We start from the raw sequence: 6,000 nt of genomic DNA, 5'->3' as shown, positions 1-6,000 counted from the left end.
AAGATACATATGAAATACATACAGTGTGTTTTTTTCCAGCAAAAAAGGTGCCGGTACTCAAATGCCAGGCCACCCTTCAGGGGTGGGGTGATTACTGAGGGACCCACCCCATAATAGCCAGGCCCCCTGCAACCAGTCACAGAATCTATGAAAAGGCAGAATTGGTGTGTAGAGCCTGAGCTCTTCCATTACAACTTGGGGAACATGGGTCAATTTTAGCAGACAATGGAAAAGGTGCCGGTACTCAGTACCCCCAAGTACCCCCTCAAAAAAAGACCTGAATACATATATCCCAGGTCCAAACTCCAATGCTGTACAGGCACTGCTATTTTATTCATATAAGTCAAATGTTTCAAAATGTCAGTTTGGTAGGTTTTTTTAAACATTATTTTCAGCAATTTCAAATGTCTTGACAGTTAAGCTTTGCTAAACTGGGAAGATTTGTACGGCTGACCTTATCTAGGGGTCCCTTTACAAAGCTGTGTTAAGCACTAGCACATGCTAACAACAGCTCAGGCAATCTCTGGTAAGTCCTAAATATTGTGTACTACCTACGCACTAAAAAAATACATATATTTTGTTGTTGTTGTTTGAAGAGCTGTGTCTAAGGCAGCTGAAAGTGGGCATGTCTACACTAATCAGTTAGCATATCTGCATTACCATGTACTAACCCTTCTGTTTACAAAGCTGCGCTAGCGGCTGCCGGTGTGGTACTGAAGATACAACCCATTCACTTTGAATGCACTGTGTTGGCGTTGCTGAGCAGCAACCACTAACATGGCTTTGTAAACAGGGAGTTAACTGATTAGCGCAGGATTACCGTGCGAGCCCTTACCACCTACAAAATGGGTGGAATATGTGCTCACGTGATAATTGTTTTTAATGGTCATGCGCTAATGTCAACATTAAATGTAACTGATTACCTTTTAAGTGAACTGGCAGTAAACTCAGGTGGGAAACTTCCAGGATGATGAATTGTCAATCATCCAAAGTATGTTGTGCTGCATGCCAATGTTGGGTAAGGGGAGCCTGCATTGTCACTGTTCTGATATGATTTAAGTGTTCTATAATCTGCGTGCGTACTGATCGAATAGTATGTCCAATATAAAACTTAGGACAGGGACAAAATATCAAATATATAGCCCCCTGTGCAGAACAGTCATTTATAAGTCAATTTCAAGACCGTATGATGTATTTCTTTGGTGGATCTCATATGTTTACATACTGAACAACATCCACAACTATTATGGCCAGCTATAAGGCCTTTTCTGTCACATGTGTCAACTGGCTGCAAACTTGAATTAGTCGAACAGACTTGCAGGTTTGAACCTCTAGAGAAGGCGAAACTGGCAGGGGCAAACAAATAAATATTTTGAAAAGTAGTACAGGTCGAATTATGTTGCAAGGAAATATCCAACTTGGTGTGAGGATGTCATATTACTGAAGTCTCCCAAGCATAGGCACAGCATATACAATGTCCATACTTCTTAAAGCCATACCAAAGGAGAAATTACACGTCTCCTTGTTAACAATTTCTTGGATATTGAATTGACTTGAATAGATCAGTAAATAATTTTTTTTTTAAAAACAGTCGCTTTGGCGCTGTCTAATTCAAAACAGCAATGATATCCTACCTCCATTATTCTTGGTGGAGCTGAGGGAGACAGAGAAGTACATAGAGGAGACCTACAGGGATGTTGTAGAGAAGTCCCACCTCCAGTCTAGTAGCCCTTGTGCTACCTTGGAGGAGGGAGGTCTCCTAGAAGGAGAGCATCACCCTGGTGAAGTAGGAAGTACTCCTGTAGCCAGGACCTGCCCACCAGGGGATGTACTATCCTCTCGCACTGAGGATATGTCTCCAAGTGCTGCCCAGGAGGGAAAGGTTAGGACAGCTGTTGTAGTTGGTGATTCGATCATTAGGCATATAGATAGCTGGGTAGCTGGTGGACGTGAGGATCGCCTGGTGACTTGCCTGCCTGGTGCGAAGGTGGCGGACCTCACGCGTCACCTAGATAGGATTTTAGATAGTGCTGGGGAGGAGTCCACTGTCTTGGTACATGTGGGTACCAATGACACAGGAAAATGTGGGAGAGAGGTTCTGGAAGCCAAATTTAGGCTCTTAGGTAGAAAGCTCAAATCCAGATCCTCTAGGGTAGCATTTTCTGAAATGCTACCTGTTCCACGTGCAGGGCCCAAGAGACAGGCAGAGCTCCAGAGTCTCAATGCTTGGATGAGACGATGGTGTAGGGAGGAGGGTTTTAGATTTGTTAGGACCTGGGCAACATTCTGGGGAAGGGGGAGCCTATTCCGAAAGGATGGGCTCCACCTTAACCAGGGTGGGACCAGGCTGCTGGCGTCGGCATTTAAAAAGGAGATAGAGCAGCTTTTAAACTAGAAATGGGGGAAGGCCGACAGTCGCTCAAAAGCGCATGGTTCGGGAAAAGGTATCTTGCAAAGATACCTCACAAACAGGGAAGATAGGGTTTCTGGATAGTGAGGTTGCACAACAGACCGTGGTAGACCAGGAGGCATATTTTCAAAGCACTTAGCCTTCCAAAGTTCCATAGGTTTCTATGGAACTTTGGAAGGCTAAGTGCTTTGAAAATATGCCTCCAGGTGCCCTTAAATACAACTAAAGATCAGACAAAAGATGTCCAATCAATAGTGTCAGGTACTAAGCATCGTGCAAATAAGAACAACAAACATACTCTGAAATGTCTATATGCAAATGCTAGGAGTCTAATAAATAAGATGGGAGAGTTGGAATATATTGCACTAAACGAAAAATTGGATATAATAGGCATTACTGAGACCTGGTGGAAGGAGGATAACCAGTGGGACACTGTCATACCGGGGTACAAAGTATATCGTAGTGATAGGGTGGACCGGACTGGTGGAGGGGTAGCATTGTATATTAATGAGAGCCTTGACTCAGATAGATTACAAATTCAGCAGGACACAAATCACACCTTTGAATCATTGTGGGTTGAAATTCCATGTATAAAAGGGAAAAAAAACGGTGATAGGAGTGTACTACCGTCCGCCTCGCCAGGATGAGCAGGTAGACACAGAAATGATAAAAGAAATCAGAGACGCGAACAAAATGGGCAATGTGATAATAATGGGTGACTTCAATTATCCAAATATAGACTGGGTAAATGTAACATCGGGACACGCTACAGAGATACAATTCCTTGATGAAATCAAGGACAGCTTTATGGAGCAACTGGTGCAGGAGCCGACGAGAGAAGGAAAAATTCTAGACTTGGTCCTTAGTGGAGCGCATGATCTGGTGAGGGACATTATGGTACTGGGGCCGCTTGATAACAGTGACCATAATATGATCAGTTTTGATATCGACCTTGAAGTAACTGTACACAGAAAGTCAAATATGTTAGCGTTTAACTTTAAAAAAGGAGACTATGATAAAATGAGAAGAACGGTAAAAAAAAAACTTAGGGGGGCAACTGATAGAGTAAAAACTGTACAACAGGCGTGGACGCTGTTCAAAAATACCATCCTGGAGGCCCAGGCCATACATATTCCGCGAATTAGAAAAGAAAGACGGAACTCCAAAAGACAGTCGGCCTGGTTGAAAAGTGAGGTGAAGGAAGCTATTAGGGCTAAAAGAAACGCCTTCAGAAAATGGAAGAAGGAACCGTCTGAAAATAACAAGAAGCAGCATAAGGAGAGTCAAAGCAAATGCAAGGCGCAGATAAAGAAGGCCAAGAGGGATTATGAAAAAAAGATAGCATTAGAGGCAAAAAACATAGTAAAATTTTTTTTTTCGTTATATTAAAAGCAGGAAGCCGGCAAAAGAATCAGTTGGGCCGCTGGATGACCGAGGGGTAAAAGGGGCGATCAAGGAAGACAAAGACGTAGCGGAGAGACTGAATGAATTCTTTGCTTCGGTCTTCACCGAGGAAGATTTGGGTGGGATACCGGTGTCGGAAATGGTATTTCAAGCGGACGAGTCGGAGAAACTTACTGACTTCACGGTAAACCTGGAGGACGTAATGGGGCAATTCGGCAAACTGAAGAGTAGCAAATCTCCTGGACCGGATGGTATTCATCCTAGAGTACTGATAGAACTGAAAAATGAGCTTGCGGAGCTACTGCTAGTGATATGCAACTTATCCTTAAAATCGAGTGTGGTACCGGAAGATTGGAGGGTGGCCAATGTAACGCCCATTTTTTAAAAAGGCTCCAGGGGAGATCCGGGAAATTATAGACCGGTGAGTCTGACGTCGGTGCTGGGGAAAATGGTAGAGGCTATTATTAAAAACAAAATTACAGAGCACATCCGAGGACATGGATTACTGAGACCGAGTCAATACGGCTTTTGTGTGGGGAAATCTTGCCTGACCAATTTACTTCAATTCTTTGAAGGAGTAAACAAACATGTGGACAAAGGAGAGCCGGTTGATATTGTGTATCTGGATTTTCAAAAGGCGTTTGACAAGGTACCTCATGAAAGGCTACAGAGGAAATTGGAGGGTCATGGGATAGGAGGAAATGTCCTATTGTGGATTAAAAACTGGTTGATGGATAGGAAACAGAGAGTGGGGTTAAATGGGCAGTATTCACAATGGAGAAGGGTAGTTAGTGGGGTTCCTCAGGGGTCTGTGCTAGGACCGCTGCTTTTTAATATATTTATAAATGATTTAGAGATGGGAGTAACTAGCGAGGTAATTAAATTTGCTGATGACACAAAGTTATTCAAAGTCGTTAACTCGCGACAGGATTGTGAAAAATTACTAGAGGACCTTACGAGACTGGGAGTCTGGGCGGCTAAATGGCAGATGACGTTTAATGTGAGCAAGTGCAAGGTGATGCATGTGGGAAAAAAGAACCTGAATTATAGCTACGTCATGCAAGGTTCCACGTTAGGAGTTACGGACCAAGAAAGGGATCTGGGTGTCGTCGTCGATAACACACTGAAACCTTCTGCTCAGTGTGCTGCTGCGGCTAGGAAAGCGTATAGAATGTTGGGTATTATTAGGAAAGGTATGGAAAACAGGTGTGAGGATCTTATAATGCCGTTGTATCGCTCCGTGGTGCGACCGCACCTTGAGTATTGTGTTCAATTCTGGTCACCGCATCTCAAGAAAGATATAGTAGAATTGGAAAAGGTGCAGCGAAGGGCGACTAAAATGATAGCGGGGATGGGACGACTTCCCTATGAAGAAAGACTAAGGAGGCTAGGGCTATTCAGCTTGGAGAAGAGACGGCTGAGGGGAGACATGATAGAGGTATATAAAATAATGAGTGGAGTGGAACAGGTGGATGTGAAGCGTCTGTTCACGCTTTCCAAAAATACTAGGACTAGGGGGCATGCGATTAAACTACAGTGTAGTAAATTTAAAACAAATCGGAGAAAATTTTTCTTCACCCAACGTGTAATTAAACTCTGGAATTCATTGCCGGAAAATTTGGTGAAGGTGGTTAGCTTAGCAGAGTTTAAAAAGGGGTTGGACGGTTTCCTAAAGGACAAGTCCATAAACCGCTACTAAATGGACTTGGAAAAATCCAAAATCCCAGGAATAACATGTATAGAATGTTTGTACGTTTGGGAAGCTTGCCAGGTGCCCTTGGCCTGGATTGGCCGCTGTCATGGACAAGATGCTGGGCTCGATGGACCCTTGGTCTTTTCCCAGTATGGCATTACTTATGTACTTATGGAATATTGTTCCAATAAGTACAGAGGTCAATGCTATTTTGGATACCACATTGTTGATGATTTCACAGTTTTAAAAGTAGTACGTGCTACATTTAATAGGTTATGGATATTCAGAGGATTATAGTATTTCCTCAGCTCTGAAGACGTTCATATGGTGGTACAAGCTTTGATCTTACGACATATTGACTACTGCAATAGCAGATTGAAAACAAATCATAGAAAGCTTTTTTTCTTCAGTGTGTGTGTGTGTCATATTGTCTTTATTGAAACTTGCAACAAGACAAACCAAGCATACAAACAAGCGATAAAACAAGCAATAA

This window comes from Microcaecilia unicolor, chromosome 7 (assembly GCF_901765095.1).
Source record: "Microcaecilia unicolor chromosome 7, aMicUni1.1, whole genome shotgun sequence".
Lineage (NCBI taxonomy): Eukaryota > Metazoa > Chordata > Amphibia > Gymnophiona > Siphonopidae > Microcaecilia > Microcaecilia unicolor.
Note: the sequence above shows the minus strand (reverse complement) of the source record.